Source organism: Carlito syrichta, unplaced genomic scaffold (assembly GCF_000164805.1).
Source record: "Carlito syrichta isolate Samal-C Ts95f unplaced genomic scaffold, Tarsius_syrichta-2.0.1 Scaffold73452, whole genome shotgun sequence".
Classification (NCBI taxonomy): Eukaryota; Metazoa; Chordata; class Mammalia; order Primates; family Tarsiidae; genus Carlito; species Carlito syrichta.
Window position 1 is genome coordinate 280,059 of NW_007017548.1, and position 21,670 is coordinate 301,728.

Consider the following 21,670-nt stretch of genomic DNA (forward strand, 5'->3'; position numbering starts at 1 on the left):
TTTAAATTTTGATATCGTTTCAAAATACAGAAAAGTTGCAAGAATTGTGCTTAAAAAGCTTAGATACCCTTTTTCCAGATTTATGACATGTTTACATTTTACCTTTTTTGCTTTATTATTTCTATGTGGTGTTTTCTCTTTCTCTGTACAGAAACATAGCCCCCACACACATTTTTTGCTGAATTATTTGAAAATAAATTACAGAGATCATGCTTCTTTAATGTAAGAGATTTACTGTGCATTTCCCAAAAATAAGGACGTTGTTACAATTATGAAAGATGGATTTATATTTATTTATATTTATATTTATTTATATTGTGTAATACATAGTGTAGAACTATGATTGCAGGTGCATTTGCAGGTGCATTTTGTTGTTTTATTTTTTCAAATGTCTTTTTTTCTGGAACATTTACAGTGTCAAATTATTTTGACATCTGAAGAATTCAGGTCAGATATTTTGTACAGTATTATCATTTTGGCTTTACCCGATGTTTTCTAATGATTAATTTAGTTTATGCATATTTGGCAGGCATACAGCAAAAGTGATGTGTTCTTCTCAAGTGCTACATACTTGGAGACACATCATGTGTATTTTTCCCATTATTAATGATGTTGTCTTTGATCAATTAGTTAAGGTGCTCTCTGCCAATTTTCTCCACTGCTAGTTACTATTTTTCACATTGTAATTAATAAGTAATTTGAGGGAAGATACTTTCAGACTGTGGAGAAATTCTTTTTGTTATCAAACTTTCATCCACTAGTGTTGATCCACTGATGTTATCTTGACTGAATCAGTTACCGATAGTGTTTTCTTAATGGTGGTTTTCTAACTCCATCAATCCATCTATATTTGGGGGGGGCAATCTACCCAAATTAAGAATTCTCTCTCCTTCACTTTATGCTTTATTCATTTCTTTATTTCTATCATATTTTCCATAATAAAGTTTAATTCTTTACAATAATTATTCATTTTAGTTTCCCAATTGTCCCAAATTTGACTGGTGAGTCTCTTGAAACCGAGACCTGTGTCCTTTTGACATGCTGTCATCATTTGAAAATGCCTCACTGGCTTCTCTCCCAGAAAAATAAAATGCAGTTTACTCAGATTCTGTGTCCATTTTCTAATATGTCATTATAGTTTTTAGAATTTTCATAGTTTGAGTGGACTTTTTGTGAGTGATTTTTGTGTCACTCTTAGGACTTTTGCTTTCCTTTACTCTCTTTCTCACAGCTTTTCTGACCCCTCTAGTGTTCTGTGACATATATATATATGTCTCTCTCTCTCTCTCTCTCTCTCTATAAGAGAGAGAGAGAGAGAGAGAGAGAGAGAGAGAGCGCTTGGAAGATAGCTCTGTTAGAAATTGGTGCTTAATTTTCTGTTTACAGATAATTTGACATTTTTATTATTCTTCAACTTCCAGTTTGCTGAAGGCCTGGGATATGTGTCTTATTTGTTTTTGTTAGCTGTATATATTTTGAAGGATATGTGAAGAGTTTCAGATAATAGGTGGTTCCTATTTCTACCCAAAATTTCAGGTCCATTATTTTAAGCATCCTGAAAAATATCTTGATGTTTCAAGACATTTGCAATATGTCAGTATTTAACCAAAATGTGTGAACTGCACAGCTTCACATTTTTGTGTCAGTATTTTCATAACTCAGCTTATCCAATTGAACTGAATTTTTTTCTTTATCATTATTTTATTGCATGGTACAACTCTCAATCTAGGAAATATCTCTCTGAAAGACATGCTCATGGTAAATGTAAAATCAGTAGTTGAGATCATTCATTCACTTGATGTACTAATCAATTGTGTTTGTAACATTCTCCATTAGCTATAAAAATTATCAAGTATACATCTAAATAAATGGAAATTCAAACCTAAAAAAATGTAAAACACATATAGATTAAAACAAGATACCTTATTTTTTTCTTTTAATTTTTATTTTGAAATTGTGGGGTACAGTTCAGTGTTAGGTATGCAAATGTTCATTGTGCAGGTTCCCTTAGTGATGATCAATGGCATTTGATTATAAAATTCCAGCAAAATGTATTTATAAGTACTTTCAACTGATGAAATAAGCTTTTTAAGCATAAACAAGGGAAAATCCTTTCTTCAGTTTCACACAGCGAAGAAATCTGCTGGAAGTTATTGGAAAGGAGGACTTGGATTAGGTGCAAAACATGCAAGTATTTACAACTGGTAGGGTATAAGGCAGTGTGTGAAAGTGGGGACTATTTATGTGCAGAAAGAATGTGACATCTAAGAGGGACAACCATTTTTCCGTTCCCTGTGGGAGCTGTGAGCTCAGCCTTACAAAATCTTCACTATTTCTAAAAGCTAGAAATGAAGATTTTTTAAATGAGAAATCTGTGTTTAAATATTGTTTATATTTTTAAAACCATGGTGTAGGACAAACAAAACGTCACTAAGCCAGATTTAGTTTTTATGACCCAGTTTACAAACGAAGCTCTAGATGCAACATAGAGACTAGGAGGTGTTGCAGATGAAACCAGAGTTAGAAAAGGTGGTTTTGAGCCCAGGCTCACCTTCTATTAGCTGTGTCAAATGGGACAAGTCATGTGATTAATGTTAACCTCAGCTCTCTTGTCTATGAGGAAGAGTATGCTAATATAGGAAGAAATACACATATCTGCTCATTGTGATAACCTTAAAGTTCTATTGAAATTATATATGAATATGCATTTGTATCTTATTAAGTTCTAGGTTTTAAACTTAGAAAATACATATTTTCTTGGGCATTTCTTGTTGTTTTTTTTTGCCATTTAACTATACATTCGCTAACTATATCTAGTTTACCCTTATTTGAGAGTTTCTGTGTTGAACATTATTAAAATCATCAATTTATGGGCCAGGTAGAGGCCATTGATAACCTGGTGCCCTTCATATACTAGAGGAAGACAAATTAGACTTTCTACTCAGAATGCTTGCTCTGAATGTTGAACTGTTGATTTGGTTACAGCTGGTTTTTGTGAACACAAAAGCACAACTTCTCTATTATTAAAATGATATTTTTGCTATACAGACCCAAATCTCTCTGGGCAGAAAGTCTGTTGGTTACTGAGAACTAATATTCTTCTAAAGATGCATGATACTTAGGGGGATTTTTATTTGTATTGTCCATAGTGTATCCGATCTGTCTGAAACAACATACTGTATTTTAAGGGGTTATACATAATCTTAATTAAATTGTATTTTATTTTGTTCCTTTTGTAAAACTGTATACTCAGTAGCATAAAATCCATTTAAGTTGAAATATTTTGGGATTCAAAAATCAATGTGCTCTTTCTTCTAACACCCTCCTGTAAAACAAACAAATTAATTAATAAAACTTTATTAAATCACTTTCTCCTTATAATCACATTGACCTTCTGGAACACAGAGAATGAATCTTTTTTGAATATTTTTGTAAGGTGTACAAGTCACATGCCTGCATTTCTTTCAGTGCATGGTTTTCAATTAGAATTGAAATGAAATTGCAAAGTGAATTGGTGCAATTCTCTGGGTAAATCAAGCACACTCTCTTCTAAGTCACTGATCCTCATATATCAGACAAAAGTACATTTTAAAAACTTGAATTATTTAAATAGTCACCTCAAATCTTCAACTAAATATACTTATAAACATGTAATATCTTTGAATTGCTCTTATGCTGTTCTGTCAATATTCTGTGACACTGTTTTTCTTGTATGTAATTCTGAAGGCAGCGTGCAGGCTTTTCTTACCTCTTACTTAAAAGTGCATTCCTTGACTGATGTTTAGAATATCTGATTATAGTTTGGAATATTTATGTTTATTAGCCCATTATACTTTGCTTGATGTATAATCTACATTTTCAAAAACTTATTGTAGTATGTTAAAGTATATAGTGTTTAAGTGTGACTTGGTCTGGATTAGTTTTCCTATGACCTTGGTAAAATGCTTACTCTTTTGGATTTTTTTTTTCTTCCACAGATGCATTTTGTAGGAGCATTTTGAGGATGAATGTTTGCACATCATTTTGAAATTGCCAAGTGCCACATACAGTAAGTAATATTATTATTTTTCCACTCAATTGCAGTCATGCTGAATGAATTTGGCAGATAGTCATAAAAGAACACGTTTCTATTTACAGTTCTTGATATTGGTGAATATTGAGGAAAAATGTATACAAAAGATAAAAAATGATGAGCTATTTGCTAGTCTGAATGATGTTGTATAATTTCAAGACTTCTAAAGACTAATTTCACTATTGTTCTGTGTTACCCACACATAACATTTCTCATTTATTCTTTAACTGAGATATTTTTTCTCTTAGTCATAAACAAAAAGAGTGAAGGAAAGATTAGTGATATTAACCAGTGTTAATATGAAAATTTTAAAAAGGAGAATTGAATTAATATGTATTTAAATTTGTTGCATGCCAGACAATTTATATAAGCATTGCCTTTAATCCTCTCCCAAATATTTTGAGATCATTATTTGTGTTACTAGTTTATAAGTGACACAACTGAAGTGCAAAAAATTTTTATAGCTTGCTTACTATCTTTTAAAAATGACACATTTTGACTTTGAATATAAGACTTTTCACAAAATGTTGCCTCCACCAGTAACTTAGAATAAGTTAAATAACTTCAACTTAAGAGACTAAATGTCTAAGAGTTCAGACATGTTCTGATTGTTAATTTTTTTACTTTGGTTCTGCTTAAGCATTATGTTGGCAATGTTGTAGATTATTTTTGAATTGCCTATCATGTCATTGCTTCCGTTTTTTAATGATGCTTTCGAATTCCTGAATTGGATTTCTTTGAAGTAGAAGGAAATAAGTGAAAATGTGGATTCCTGAAATGAATTTTATGAATAATCTAAATTAATCTTCGAGAAAACATTTGCAATTAGAGCTTTAGCATTCCGCAAAAGTCTAATTTATTTAAAAAAATCACACACACATTTAAATATTGTTATATTAAAGTTGGAAGACCCATATACTCATAGAGTCCTACCCTTCACATGCTCAACTGCTTGTTTGATGAAGTAAAATAATCTGGAGGAAATTTCTGAAATATGATTTCCAAAAAATATAGATGAAATGATGGCAGCATTGATATTTGTACATTGTCTTCCAATGTAACTACTTCAGTAAAAAACGGTTGAACATTCCTGACTATGGATTCAGAATACCTGCTTTATAGCTTGGCTGTCACTTACTAGCTATGTGACTTTGAATAAATTATTTAATGTCTCTTTAAAAGGATTATAAGATTATGAACTACCTTATTAGTGGTGAGTGAGTGAGTTAATACATATAAAGTATAGCACAGTTCCAGATACATGGTAAATGCTCAATATATGTTAGTGGTTATTAAATTGGAATTGATCTACTTGGATATTTTATTTAAAATGTCTGTTAATCAAACATAATAACTTGATGATCATGCCATATAAAGTGCACATTAAATGTACTCTGTGAATACTGTTGATTCATGCTCAAAAAGAAACTAAACTTCAACTTCCTTTGTAGAAAAAGAACAAAATAGTTTTAAGTAGGTGACTTTGCTTTGCATTTTAGTGAAGAAAGTTTAGTCAGTCAGTTTGTATATATAATGGATATAAAATCAGCCTACAAATATAACTTATTGGTTGTTAACTACAGATCTAGGCTGAAATTGTGAGCTTTTGGAGAGAAGACAGGGAAATTGTGAAGTGCTAACGTAGACTGAAATACTGACCTTGAAGGAGACGGGGCAAACTTGTAACACAAAATAAGAACAATAGTTAAATGGTTGTCAAATTACTTGAAGGAACAATCTTATCAAATGTTTTATTAAGTAATTCATGGAAATTGAAGGGCTGTGGGCAAGACAGCATTTATTAAGTATTGACTCTATCTCATGCACTTTATATCCAACAGCTCAGCTAATCTCAGTAATACTATCATGAGGTAGATATGTTGGCGTCCTCATTTTTCATATTAGGAAAATGTACCGCAGAAAATTTGAATACATTATTCATGGGAATGAAGCTTGAGGCCCATCAAATTCTAAAACTTCTTTATCCTCTTAACCTGGATGTTAAGTGCTGAGATTGTGTGACTGATGTAACTTTCTTTTATTTGCATAAAAACACTATTCCCAAACCTCAGATCATACATAAAAAGGCTTTAGTAAATGAGCATTTTACGATTGAATGTCTAATAAAATAAATGACAATTTGCTTATATCAAATGTCAATAAGACCCCTCAGCAACCCAAAATTATTTGCTTGGAAAAAAAATGTTGCTTATTAGAGAAAACTTAAAAAAAAATTAGCTCCTTTCCTAATGGAGAGACTAGATTTTATGTTTCTGTTATACTTTTAAGAATTAGACTTTATCTCTACAATAAATCAAAAAATCAGCCGGGCGTGGTATCGCATGCCTGTAATTCCAGCTACTCGGAAGGCTGAGGCGGAAGGATCGCCGGAGCCCAGCAGGTCGAGGCTGCGGTGGCCAGAAGCGGCCACTGCACTCCAGTCTGGGTGACAGAGTGAGACTCCAACTCAAAAAAAAGAAGAATTTGAAGTGGCTGACCACTTTTTCTTGCCATTCTTTAGCCACTTTATGCAGTTCAGGAAACTTCGGAATGAAGAGTTGACTTATGACTCTCCTCCCTCTTTATTGTCTTTAGGCTTAAAGAGTTCCTACTGCCTTACTTTGCATTCCTAGTGCCATGCTTTGTGTTCCCAGCACCATGCTTTACATACTGGCCATACTGATGCTTTCCCTTTTGAACTCTTGGGTGATTATCTTCTACCATAGCCATCTGTGATTCCCAGTCCCTGTACACTTCACTTCTTGTAACTCACCACTGCAACATTTTATCGTGGGGGGATATTTTCAGAATAATTAGTATTTAAAAGATTATTGCTCTAAAAATGAATTGGTCAAGTCTGTCATGGTACCGTACTGCTTTTAATTTTGAGAATAAAGAGCTTTTGGAATGCTTCTACTCTCTTTTTATTTTATTTTAAAATTGTGGGGTACAATTCAGAGTTAGGTATACAAATATTCATTGTGCAAGTACCCTTGTTGATGAGGTGTGGCTTCTACACTCAATTTCTATATTTGAAAAAAATATTATTTATTAAAAGAAGAGAATATGGTAAGTTACATCATAAGAGTGGTATAGAATAAGCAAATTTTAAAAAGCCATTTCAAATAATTTGAGAAATAATAAAAGGTAAAGTTGTGTGCAAAAAGAGAATATCAATGGAGATCTGAAGAAGGAGATCTAGATCTGAACTGCATTGGTCCAAGATTTTATCGTGGAGATTGCATTTGGGCTACGTCTTGATGCAGGTGGAAATATTAACAGAGTAGTCAAGGAAATGATATACTAAACTTGAGACGTGAAGAAGCATACTTCACACTTAATGAATGGTAAATTAATTAGTTTGTCACTATAATAAGTTTCTTATACTTAACTAAAAGCAGATTACAGCAAAAAATAAGACTGGTAACCCATCTAGAAATCTGAATTTAATTGGTAGGCAATTAAAAAAAAAGAATATTTTGTGAGGACTAATCCTGTGAATAATATTTTTTTACATCATAATCTGGCAATGTCTTCAGAACATTTTGCAGTTGGAAGACTTGTAATGAAAAGATCAATTTTTAGGCAATTGTAGCAGGATAAGAATGAAGGGACAAAGGCAAGACTTAATGTCATAGCAGTGGGAATGGAGAGGAAGAGGTGGGAACATGTGAGATTTATTTGGAAGGAAATAGGTTGAGGGAGTAATGATAACAAACACTGCAGGATTTACTAAGTACCAGCCTTGTTTTAAATGTTAATGACTAATGACATTTCCATTTTTTACAAGAGGAAGCTGACACAGATATCAGTTAAGCAAATTGTGCCAGAACAACTAAGCAAAACATAGCAGGGCTGATATTTGGGCCCATCGAGTCAAACTCCAGAGTCACTGCATTTGACCACTGTGCCATCATTCCCCTAAATAACTGAGATTTTTGATTGACTGAACTGGAAAATAATGTTGCCAATAATCAGAAAACAGACTTTTTCCCCCTGGAGTTTACTCCTTCTTTAGATGGGTCTTTGGAGAGGGAGAAAAATCATCTGGCTTGTAGAGAGAAATATCTCTTATGGTTAGTGATTAATCTTTTATATACATCCACTTCTATGCTGGGCAACAGGAACAGTGTAATTTATGATATTACTCAATTATAAATTAGAATAGTAAATATGACATCTTAATGTGATTTGTCTCCCTTTCTTAGCAAAGCTTAAAAATGAAACAAGGATAGAGTGATAAATTAAAGATTTACTATCTTGGGTCCATGAAAGATCAATAATTTAGACTTAGTTTACCTATCATACAAAACAATAATTTTGACAAGAGAAAAGAAGTCACCTCAGCATACGAGTATCTCTCTTTTTCTATATTGAAGAAGTAGCATAGTATACTGAGTAAGACCATGAGCTCTAGGACCCTTCTGTTGCATTTGTTCCAATCTCAAATGAGATCACTCTGGCTGTGTGACCTTGTGTCAATTATTTAAAGCTATCTGTGCCTCAGTCTCTTTGCCTTTGAAATGTGATAGTAATAGTACTATATCTTCTGAATATTTTAAAGTTTAAATGAGATAAAGCACCTACAATGGCTCTTGGCATAGAGTAAATTCTCAATGTGTTATGTTCATTAAAGTTTATCTCATAAGTAATTTCAATTTATCAATTTTAATTCCAGAATTATTGCCATTTTAAACATTTTTTGTGAAATTTTTTTTGCATTCAGAGCATAAAACACTGATTTTTCCAAGTAGACTCATGCAGCCATCACACAGATGAAAAAATAGAACATTTCCTCATCTCAGACCCTAGTTTTTTTGCCTCTCAGCCACTATTTCCTTTCCATCCCCAATGGATGACATTATCCTGATATTTATATTTATTGCTTCCTTGCATTTCATTACAATTTCAACATTTCATCATATATTGCTGCATACAAAATTTTAATTTAGCTTTACTTTAAAATTATGAACGTAAAGTTATATTACATACATTCTTTCGTATATGGTTTATTTTCCTGAATTTATGTTTGTAAATTTCATTAATGTTTTTGTGTGGTTCATTAATTTTCATTCTATATAGTAATCCATTATATAAAAATATTACAGAGTATTTACTCCTTGTATTGTTGATGGACATTTGTGCTATTTCAAGTTCTGGGCCATTATGAATAATGTTGCCATGAACATTCTTTTAAATGTTTCTTGCTGCATATGTATATGCATTTCTGTTGGATATATACTTAGCAAGGGAATTGAATGCAGATCTTCAATTTTAGTAGGTAGTTTCAAACAGTTTTCCAAAGTAGTTATCCCAATTATGAGTCAGCCAGTAGTATGTAAGAGTTCCTATTGTTTTATCTTTACTAAATCTTACTGTAATCAGTTCTTTTAATTTTAGTCATTCTGATAAGAGTTTGGTTTGTATTTTCCTGTTGAATACTGTGGTTATATCATATGGCTTTGTTGCCCCATGGATATTATTGTCTGTAAATTGCCTGTTTGTATGTCCTGCCTATTTTTCTATTGCATTGATATTTAAATTGTTAGTATTGAGAAGTTAGTTATATTTGGATTGAGTTAAATATGCTGCAAGTATTTTCATTTAAATATGCTGAGACTATCTTCTTGCATTCTGCTATTTGCTTTTTCAGATTCTTAATTGTTTTTTTTTGATGTTCCTAATTTTAATTTTAGTTATTCATTTGCTTCTTTATGTTTAGATCTTCCACTTGCAATTGATTTTTGTGAATGTTTTGAGGTAGAAGTCAAATCATATTTTCTTGAGGTAGAAGTCAAATCATATTTTGAGGTAGAAGTCAAATCATATTTTCTTGCAAAATCATACTGAAAATTCTCTCCTTTGCTTACTGTTCTTCAATACCATATTTACCATAAATAAAACTTCTGTAGATGTCTGGGTCTTTGGAGGGGGTCAGCTATTCTATTTAATTGATTTATTAATCTCTTATGACTATTAATAACATGATTTTAACTATGATAACTTCTTAATTATTCTTGATATCTGTTTTAAAAAGTCCTACCTTCCTTATTCAAGGCATGCTAACTTTGCTTTATTTTCATGTGAATTTTAGTATCTCCTTGTCAAAAAAATTGAATTAGAATTATATTCAATCTATTGGTAAGTACATTTTTAAAGAAATGGCATAATTACAATATTAACTCTTTAAATTTATCAATGTGGAATGTATTGCCTGAGGATAAGGGGGACTACTTTATATGCTTTATTTGAAGACCCCCCCCAGTAGATGCCTGAAATTTAAATAGTACCAAAACCTATATTTACTGTTTCTTCTTATACATACACACCTGTGATGAAATTTAATTTATAAATTAGACACCACAAGAGATTAAAACAATAACTAATAATATAATAGAACAGTTATACAATATAATGTAATAAAGGTTATATGAATGTGATCTCTTTCTCTTTCTCAAAATATCTTATTGCATTGTAATCACTCTTCTTGTGATGTGAGATGATACAATACCTATCATATGAAATGAAGTGAGATGAGTGACTGTGGCTGTAACTTTTGTGGTTTGAGGTGCAACAACAAAACAAGCATGAATCTCTTTTTCCTTCTTTACAATTTCATGGATAGAATAATTGTCCTTAACATAGATCTTATCAACCTGAGAATATGGTTTTTTTTTCTTTTCCTTTTCACTTAAATGAATCACTTTATGGCATTTCTTTGGCATATCTGATTTGCCAGCATCACTGCTCTTGTGCTTTGGAGCCATCAGTAACTAAAATAAGAGTTACCTGAACCCAAACTCTATGATATGGCTACAGCCAATCTGATAACTGGAAAGGCTACTAAGTGACTAAGCAATGGGTAGTATAGACACTGTGGAGATGCTGAACAAATGGACGATTAAGGTCTGAGATGGGACAGAGCAAAACAGCTAGAGATTTCTACATGCCCCTTAGAATGACACACAATTGAAAACTTATGTTGTTTATTTCTGGAATTTCTTTTAAAATATTTTTAGACTGCAGTTGATCCTGGGTAACTGAAACCATGGAAAGTGAAACCATGGATAAGGGAGGACTACCTTATTTTGATTTTTTAAACTTTTTTCTGTGTCATTTTATGGTTTTCTGCATAGGTCTTGTATATTTTGGTTAATTTGTGCCTAGAAGTTTTATGCAGTTTTATATTAAGATATATTGTGTATTTTTATAAATTTTATTTTCTTATTGTTTTTTACATTAAATTGCATATTTACATATCTTGCATAAGTAGATTGTACACTCATTAATTTTAATATGTTTCAGTAGACTCTTGAATTTTATACATAAAGAATGTTGTCTATGAACAAGGACATATTGTGCAGTACCTTTAAAACTTTATACTTTTATTTCATTTACCATATGTTGTCTTATTGACTCAGTCAGAATGTCTAGAATGTTGCTGAGTGAAATTAGGAATGGACATTTTGGACTTCTTCACCAATCAAAGGGAATACTTTTAAGTATTTACTATTAAGAATGATATTTACTGTAACTTTTTTGTAGAAAGCATATATTAGATTGAGAAAATTTATTTTATTGATTTTTTTTCAGGATACTTAATTGTAGATAGGTTTTTAATTTTTTTTTTTTTTTTTTTTTGAGTTGGAGTCTCACTCTGTCGCCCAGACTGGAGTGCAGTGGCTGCTCCCAGCCACCGCAGCCTCGATCTGCTGGGCTCCGGCAATCCTTTTGCCTCAGCCTTCCAAGTAGCTGGAACTAGAGGCGCACGCTACCACGCCCAGTTGATTTTTGATTTATTGTAGAGATGAGGTCTCGCCAAGTTGCCCAGGCGGGTCTCGAACCCACAGGCTCAGGCAATCCACTCACCTCAGCCTCCCAAGGCACGGGATTACAGGTTGAGCCACCGAGCCCAGCAGTTTTTAATTTTTATCAATGCTTCTGCATTGGTTAACATTATCAAATAATTTTTCTCTTTTACTTTTTTTAACCTGATGATTCATATTTTTTTATTTCCCTCCATAGGCTTTCTTGCTTAGTATGGGACCTGGAGTGCCAGAGGATTTTTCTTAGTGTTTTTCTCCAACTCTTTCAGCTTTCCTTGCATATTTGCATGAGGGAGAAGGCCTCTTAATTCACTCTTAAATCCTCCTCAATTGCAAAGTGTGCTGCTGGTGGGAATGGGCAGGTTCATTGTCCTAATTTTCTCCAGTCTTTGTTTTAGACATGGCCTGGATACCAGGCTTTAGGTGTATGGCTCTTTTCAGCACTCCTGCCTATTCCTCCCATGGTGTCCAAACTCTTCCTTGAATCTGTAGGAGTCTTCCATGGGAGAATGTATCCTGCTCTTCCTCCACTGTTTGCAGATCTCTGTTCTGTTTTGTGTTCATGTAGTATTCTGGGCACAATAGTTATGGGCCCCTCCAGCTGAGCCCAATAAGTTTTGCTTCTACTCCTTCCTGAGAAACTATGGATCTTTTCCAGGGTTTTAAGGGTATAAAGTTTTTTTTTGTTGTTGTTTGTTTGTTTTTTTAAATCCTATAAGGCTAAATTTTACTTTGTATTAGAGAAAGGTCTGGGGAATTGGGAAGGGTTTTGTATGTTTGTGGCAGTGGGGTCTTTACCCTGGCCTTAGTCTTTCTTTATAATGTAGTTTATAAATGAATACACATCCTTTTGTATCTGGGAATGCACATCCTTTTGTATCTGGGGATTACCATGGTGTCTATACTATTCTGTTGGCCTATTCTGGCCCTTAAATATTTGTTATAATTTTAGCTGTTTTCTTCATACCCACTTTTATGGTGACTACCTATTCTTCTCATATTCTGTCACAGATGAAAATGTTCATATGTTCTAGCTCTCCTCAGTGGCTGTTGCTCTTTGAAGGATAGTGCATCTCTTTGCCTGGTGACCCCAGCTTTTTGCAAAAAAGAAGTCTTGTTTTGGCATTATGGCACTGGAATTAAAGTTCCTAGGTTCTTAGTAATCTAGTCTCTCTATATAGTTCTGTTCTACCATCTTAGCAATATAACCTCAAAATTTTGCAATAGTTTAAGATGACTACTAGATCCCAGCCATTGTATTTGTGTGCTACACAGCAAGAGTGAAAAAGAAATCACACACACACACACACACACACACACACGCACACACACACTGACAGAAGGGACATTCAACCAGCTGACTTAGCCCTCCTCAAAGAGTTTCCCTGGAAACTCTACCTAACATTTTCCACCTAGCCATCATTACTCTTGGTTGTAAAATAAGCTGCTATATGTAGGGTTGTAGCTGTATACACAACTGCTCTGTTTGATACCTAGTAAGGATGAAAGGGAAGATTGATGTTGAGTAAGCTCTCAGTGGTCACAGTCACAACGAGAAGATATGAACTACATTTAGGTATATCTGATTTCTGAGGCAGGATAGTGTGAGTTAAGGTGTATAGGTTCTAGCATCATACCTAACTGGGTTCTGATTTCAGTTCAGTAAATTACTAGTATGTGACCTTGGCCAAGGTTCTTGTTTGGTTCCACCTTCTTAGCTGTAAAAGGGCATTATATAACTGTCTTGAATGTTTTGGTGTGGATTGAATATGACAATATACAAAGGATCTATCACATAGGAAATGATCATTAAATTGCATGTTTATTTTACCCATGTTATATGATCATAAACTCAGTTCTTTAAGTTGGGGTAGATTCTATTCATCCCAACACTGATTGATAGAGTGCAAAGGAAACTAACCTTGTTTCTCTATGGTAGAGCTTTATCTTTTAGATGGGATTGAGTGTCATTAATATTTCATTTTTATACTTTGGACTATATTGAATTGCAACTCAAAATTTAGGTTTATGATAGCATTTTTTGTAATATCAAACTAGGAAATAGATAAGTTCTACTTTGAAGTCTGCCATTAGTAAGTTATGAAATTTGTGCAAGACATTATAAACCTCTGGGCCTCAGTTTCCTCAGCTGACAAATCAGTTAGGTGCTAAGTTGAAATATCACCCATTTGAGAGCTTTAAAATACCACAGTTGTGGGTATTCCCCTCACCCCCCAGGAAGACTCTCCTGCCGTAAGAAATATCCTAAAGACCAGCAAATAATTTGGCAAAGACTTATTTTTCAAACCAAAGTCTAATTTTTGCAGGAATTGACTTTTTTTGAGATGTTTAACCAGTTCTGAAATGAAACAGTAGATGTTACTTGACCAATTAGTGTTGTATGTTAGAAAATTGACTTAAAATTCTGGTTGTGAAGATTGCTGGTTTAGGTAAAATGTATAATTTTGAGCAAGTCACTTTTAGATTACTCGTTTATAAAATGAGCAATATATTATTAAGGCCATGAGGAGGATCAAATAAAATCAGAACAACATAAAAGTACTTTAAGAAAATGTCCTGCTATAAGCTTGGACATTTCAATGCTTTACTCTTTGGAATAGCCAATGGGTAAAGCACAGAAAACACCCTCACATTCTTTTGTAGAGATTATACAATAAGTTTACAAATAAAATACAATAAAATAAAACTATTAAGACTCCTCTTTATAGCGTGTATTTGATTTTGCCACTGTATGCCATAGGAAATTGTGGCACGTCAGGATTTGGTGTACTCTGCAGTGATCATCAGACCAGCAAAGCATGCCTATGACTGCGTATGGACTGTTTCATTGTTGTGAATTTCTAGATGCAATCTTTCTCTGCATCTGTAGCATACTGACTTTGATCCACTGATGCTGAAACAAATAGCAAATCACATTTGCAGTATGTAGCTATTAGTGTTGTCTGCTCTCTTGAATTTGCCTGTCTGAACTGACAGTTAAGACTCCCTTTCTGTAAATGGCAGGTTGTTAGTAAAACCAAGGTTGCCATATGGAAAAATAATTTATATTGTAAAACTGATTAAATGTGACATAAATGTCCAGTCTTTAGGAAAATGCTATGTTCTGTGATGAAAGCATAGAGATTATTCCTGTTCTAAAACTAACATATACCAAGCATATATAACCTCTGTTTGAGCATACATGTGTATATATATATACATTTAATTAAATTGTCAATACCTTTAGAAAACTCTTGAAGAATACCATATGTATATTAAAGTGTATGAAGTGCACTGATATTAAGTATACAGACTGATGGATTTTTACATAGTTCTATACCTATGTTACTGCTACCCAGATCAAGAACATGTAGTAGAACATTCCCAACACCCAAGAAGTCCTTATGTCTCTTCTTCATCAATAAACTTTTGATTTTTAGTATCTTTATGATAAGAAGATTCCACAAAAGATATGAAGTATCTTGAAGGGCAATTTCAATCTTTTAAAATTTTCCACAAGTATAAAAAATTATGACTAAACCCACAAACTTCTGAACAAAACTGAAAAAATGCAATAGACTATAACAAGTGTTACAAATAATAAACATAATTATACACCCACTGAAATGAAACAAAATTGCAATGTGAAAACCGTAAAATTCTATCCAAATCTCCCACCTGCAAGCCAAAAAATAGAACTACCACACAGGCTGGTGAGTATTCTATCGGTCATGTTGCCAAGCAACCTCAGTTGGTATCAGAGACACCCAATTGAGCAGGAGGAGAGTCACACCAGAAGGCATCTTGGAAACAAAAGGGTCCAACTGAAAGAGAGACAGTAAGGGAGGGAAGGAGAGGGGAAGACAGGGAGGAATGAGAGAGAAAGAGAGAGTGTGTCAGTCAAACAATTATTTATGTTAATCATTACCACAAACAATTTTTTTTTCTAGTAACATGCAGCTAACCTAGAGCAAAATTATCTCAGTTTCTACTCCTGTCACTGTTTTCTTACTTTGCTGTGTCTCTCCATGTATGAATGCAAGATACATTATTGTTAATTTTTAAGAGAAGGATGTTACCAATCATTTTCAGCAAACTTAAAACATGATAAAAGTTCATTAAAATTTTAATTATAGAGTATTATATTTCATTCACTCATATGTAAAATAATCTGCTTTTTAAAAATTTCAAATATAACTTTAATTGTAAAGGAGGTTATAAAAAGCCTTAATTAGCACCTTTAATCATTTTCATTTAGTATTTTTTTTTTTTAATTTTATTTTGAAGATGTGGGGTACAATTCAATGTTAGGTATACAAATGTTCATTATGCAAGTACCCTTGTTGATGAGGTATGTCCCTGCCCTCCCCTGGCAGTTTTCTACTACTGCCAATCCCTTTCTTACAGTATTATGATAATTTTTCAAGGTCTGTTTATGAATGAGAACATGTGGTACTCAGTTATTTTATTCTATGACAGATCACTCAGTATTATAGACTCTAAGTCCATCCAAGTTGCTGCAAAGTTCATAAGATGCCAAGTTTTATTTTTTTCTTTTTTTCTTTCTTTCTTTTTGTGGCTATTGTGAATGGCATTGTGTTTTTATTTGGGTTTCTGTTGTTTTCTGTTGGTGTATAAGAATGCAACTGTCTTTTGCACACTTATTTGAGACTTTGATAAAAAACGTTGAACATCTAGGCATAGATGAAACATACCTCAAAATAGTAAAAGCCAACTACGAGAAATCCACAGCCAACATACTGCTAAACAGACAGAAATTGGAACCATTTCCCCTGAAAATCAGAAAAAACAAGAATGCCCACTCTCACCCTTCCTGTTCAACATAGTATTAGAAGTCCTAGCTAGAGCAATCGCACAAGAGGTAGAAATCAGGGGTATCCAAATAGGAAAAGAAGAAGTTAAGTTATCCCTCTTTGCAGACACATGATTCTATACCTTGGAAACCCAAGAGAATCTGTTAAAAACCTCCTTGCACTTATAAAGGACTTTGGCAAAATCTCAAAAATTTATCTCTAAAATAAATATGCAAAAGTCAGTGACATTCCTATATACCAACAACAACAACAAAAAAAACAAGCAGAAACTCAAATAAAAAGCACAATCCCATTCACAATAGCCACACAAAAAAATGAAATACCTTGACATCTTCTAACAAGAGAACTTTACAATGAAAACTACAAAACCCTGCTCAAAGAAATCAAGGATGACACAAACAAAGGAAAAACGATTCCATAATCATGGATTGGAAAAATCAGCATTGTTAAAATGTCCATCCTACCCAAGGCAATCTTCAGATTTAAGGCAATACCCATTAAATTACCAGTAGCATTCTTCTCAGACCTGGAAACGACAATACAAGATTCATATGGAAGTAGAACCAATATTTCTTCAGTGTCATCATATCATTTTAGTTTGGGGTGGCATGAAGAAAGAGCTTATAATATGCCTTTAGGCTTTAGGTAAGAACAAAGGAAATTCTGTAAATGGCAAATGGAAATTACGGAAAAAATACTGGGATGGCCAAAAGATATGGTGTTTTTTCCATTGTAGTAGAAGAAAATACAGGAAAGTTGTAAAGGATGGGAGAAACAATTGACACATGGAGAATGATTAACAAAAATATCCTGCAGAGCCAATTACAAATTGAATTAAAAAATTTGAGTCAGATGATTTTTTGCAATTAAAAAAAGATAGACTATGGGCAGTAAATGAGATGAATGCAAGAAATATGATGAAGAGAAACATAATTTAGATATAGTAAATGATAAATATAATTTTCAAAATATGAGATGAATGGAATAGCCAGGAATTAAAATGATATTAAGAAAATATTTTTCATGCATTAGTTAATAGGCATCAGTTAATTCAGAGTGCTGCCTTTGTATATCTTTATCAGAAATGTGAAGCAAAAGGCAGATAAAACATTGATTGCTGTTCTGCTGGGGTGGAGCTGAATGGATAAGGGAAATCAGAGAATTTTGTACTGATTATGGTTTTTTATAGGAAAGAAATCATAGCAATATTTTTTTTTTCTCAGTTTGAAACTGTTTTATTCCACGGAAATTAATAGCTGAGAGATTTTGGAATAGAGCACACCTACTGATTTGTTCTTATGTCATTCCACAGTAAGAATGTATTTACTATGCTTATCAAAATCAAAAGAAAATATTATAATCGTTCAGCCACATAAATAGTGGAACTTTTCCTTGGACTGAGCAGATGTTATTGATCTTGAAGGTTTATACCTTTCTTGTTTGAGCTGTGAAACTATAAAACCTTTTGCAGAAAATTTGCGAACCATTTACTTTTAGAATTTGGACCTTGACTCAAAAATAAACCGTAATAAGAAAAACTGTCTATAAGCAACTCATGGCCTCTCACTGCTATAATACAAACTATAAAGACCTTATTTCAAGAAAGGAAACTTAACATTTGAAGTAAACTTGAGTAGGGTCATAATTGCTTCTCTCCCAAGTCTTCACTGTGCTCCTTCCTTTAGCCCACCACCATATTCCTCATAAATATCTTCTGGTGAGTAGTACTGAAAGAAAAATTATTTTCAGAAATAGATTTAATTGACAATGACTGGTGCAAAGTGATATATAAAAGTACATCTTTTAGAAATTCAATGGTCAATTTAATTTTTATGTTAATATGACAAAGTCATTTTCAATAGAATTTTTGATTAAATGTTTATAAACAGACCATAAAATATATTAGTTATGTACTACTTTTTTTGTTTTCTGAACGAAAATAAACACTGATTTGCTTGGTTCTAACAAGGAGGGTTTTTTTGGTTCATGTTGATTTGATTTTGGAATCTGATTATTTGTGTCCTTATTTTTATTTTTATTTTTTTCCTTTTCAGATTGCAGTATTCTATTGGTGGGAGACAATGCTTTTGCACACAAAAAAATCATAATCTTTCTGAAGTACCTCAATTTGCATTTGATTTTAGTCTATATAATATAAAAGAAGAATATTTTGGAATTCAAATATGTATGTCTTTATTAAAATTTCCTTACATGAGTGGAATATAAAATTCATTGGTGGTGTTTCTTTTCTAAAAACATAGTTGGATTTGAGTGAAATGCAGGCTACAATAGTCATAGAAGTGTATAGTCCTCAGCATTTTCTTTTATTATTATTATTGTTTTAAATATGTGGTATACAGTTCAGGATTAGGTACATAAGAAATAATCATACTATTCCAGAACTATCTTTTCCTGGTCATATGTGTGACTTTTGTTCTAAAAGAACATTCTCTTCAAGACCATATTGAAAAGTGTGACCTCCCCACTTTGAATGATCACTTTTGAATATGGTCTTGAAGGTTTTTTTGGTTTTTTTTTTTTTTTGAGTTGGAGTCTCACTCTGTCGCCCACACTGGAGTGCAGTAGCCGCTCCGGGCCACTGCAGCCTCGACCTGCTGGGTTCCGGCGATCCTTCCGTCTCAGCCTTCCGAGTAGCCGGAGTGACAGGCGCTCACTACCACGCCCGGCTAATTTTTGATTTATTGTAGAGATGCGGTCTCGCCTACCCAGGCGGGTCTCGAACCTGCGGGCTCAGGCAATCCACTCACCTCAGCCTCCCAAAGGCGTGGGATTACAGGCTGAGCCACCGACCCCGGCTGTTCTTGAAGGTTTTAAGACAGTGTTTTGTTGTTGTTTTTGGAACAAAAGCCATACATACAACCAGAAAAAGATAGTTCTGGAATTTTGGGTAAGAGCTCAAGTTTCAAAAGTTAGCCATTTTCCTCAAAGGCATGTGGAGTTTTAATAGAATTTGCGATGTGGAGCCAACTTTCCAAAGTCATATGGATTTTGTAATTCTAGAGACTATTAAGTTAGATTTTTGTAAACAGAATACTTAAATCAGCTTTGTTTTAATGAGAGATTATGCCCTCTTTTTTCTCATTTACTCTGTTTTATGAATAATTCTTGACAGATCTTTGGGTTATTGCTCTATATTTTCACTGTTTTTCATCACAACTGTGTGTTTGCCTATGTACTCACATATACACAAATAACAGAAGACTCAGAATTTTCATCAGTATCACTATTATTGGTGGTTTTCTTATTTACTTTAAAATAAAACATATATTTCTCCCCATCACTCAAGTAATATATACTATTTTTGGATAAGTTATAAAATCACAAAAATAGTAAGAGAAGTACAAGGAAAATCTGCACAGTCCTGTCTATTTTGCAGTACTTTTATATGAATAAGCTAAAAATATAATTGCAATAATAGTGCATAAACAAGTGAATATTGTGACTTGTTTAATTTTATGTTATCATACATGCATTTCTTTTGTTATTACAAATGTTTATATATTTTTTAGTAGCTGCATAATATATTGTCACTCTCTAATATGGGGTTTTTAAGAGTTTTCAGTAGAGGAATTACCAGTTTAAAGTACATGATAATTTTTAAGAAACGAGGTAAAAAATACCATTTCTTTTTAATAAACCCCATTTCTTTTCAAAAAAAGTTTTTACCAATTTACATTTCCACCTGCAAAGTATAAAAGGACTCATTTCATCTCACCTTTGCTAAAATATAATTTTGTTAAAAACAGTATTTAATTTTGATTTACAATTCTTTAATAAGCGCAATGACTAATTACATTCATTAATGGTTTTCCCAGATAGCAGGGAAAATGTTGCCTAGTTTACAAGTTGCCTGTTGATGTGCTTGTACACGTAATGGTAATCTCCACTCAAATGTTAAACCTCTTAAATAGGCATCATGTCTTTCCCTTTCTCATGCATTTTTTTGGCAAGTTTTCTGATTTTGTAGTATCTCTAAGTTTTCTATTAATGGGTTATATACTCCATTTTATTAGATTGCTTTATATTAATTAACAAGTTACCATCATTTGCAATTTTATATGACATGGTTATTTTGCTAATAAAAATTGAGAGAATCTTAGTTCTATGGAGACAGACTTTTAATTTACTGTTAATTAATTGGAGACAAATTATTCAATATATGGAATAGTTCTATATTTACTCCTTAGGTTTAATTGTCTGTCTGTTAAGGCACTTATAATTAAAACTTTACCAAAAAATTTGCAAGAAAAAAAACTGTAGGTGAAAATCAAATTAGTAAGTGTACATGAGTTTTATTTATTTTTATTTATTTATTTTTATTTTAAAGATGTGGGGTACAGTTCAGGGTTAGGCATAAAAATGTTCATTATGCAGGTACCGTTGTTGATGAGGTGTGCTCCCTCCCTTGGCATTTTCCACTATTGCTGATCCCACTTCCCCCCATATCCCCGCAAGTTTCCCACTACTGCCAATCCCTTTCTTATAGTATTATGATAATTGTTCAAGATCCGCTTATGAGTGAGAACATGTGGTATTCCGTTCTTTGTTTCTGTGATAGATGTTGGGAGCTGGCCAAGGAGGCCCACTGAGCGTTAGGGATCAGGAAGGACCGTGGACCCCGAGACCGCTAGGACGTGTTCGGGAGTCGTAGACACCATTTTCCTCCTCCTTTTAACATGCAGTGCAAGTACCTAAAGGAACTCTGCTGATCTAAGCTGAAGGCTCTGTGACTGTGACAGGCATGGCTCACTCTAGAAACCCATTGTTCCTGTTTCCCATAAAACTGTGGTTTTGGCTTAGGTATTAGATATAATTGAAATTCAGGTCACATTCGGGAGCCTTTTATACATGATACATTTCTTTATAAGATTTAAAAGTATATTTGTAGAATTAGTATATACATTTAGAGAGCTGTT

The 21,670-nt window shown here is 33.1% G+C and overlaps 1 long non-coding RNA gene across 1 annotated transcript in view; it reads left to right on the plus strand.

Annotated features, from left to right (window-relative positions):
• The window catches only part of LOC110595164, a 68,391-nt gene that overhangs the window by 28,728 nt on the left and 17,993 nt on the right, over window positions 1-21,670 (plus strand). Inside the window, exon 2 of the long non-coding RNA XR_002481637.1 lies at window positions 3,978-4,048. This is a non-coding gene — a long non-coding RNA (uncharacterized LOC110595164). The remainder of the gene's footprint in view (window positions 1-3,977; window positions 4,049-21,670) is intronic.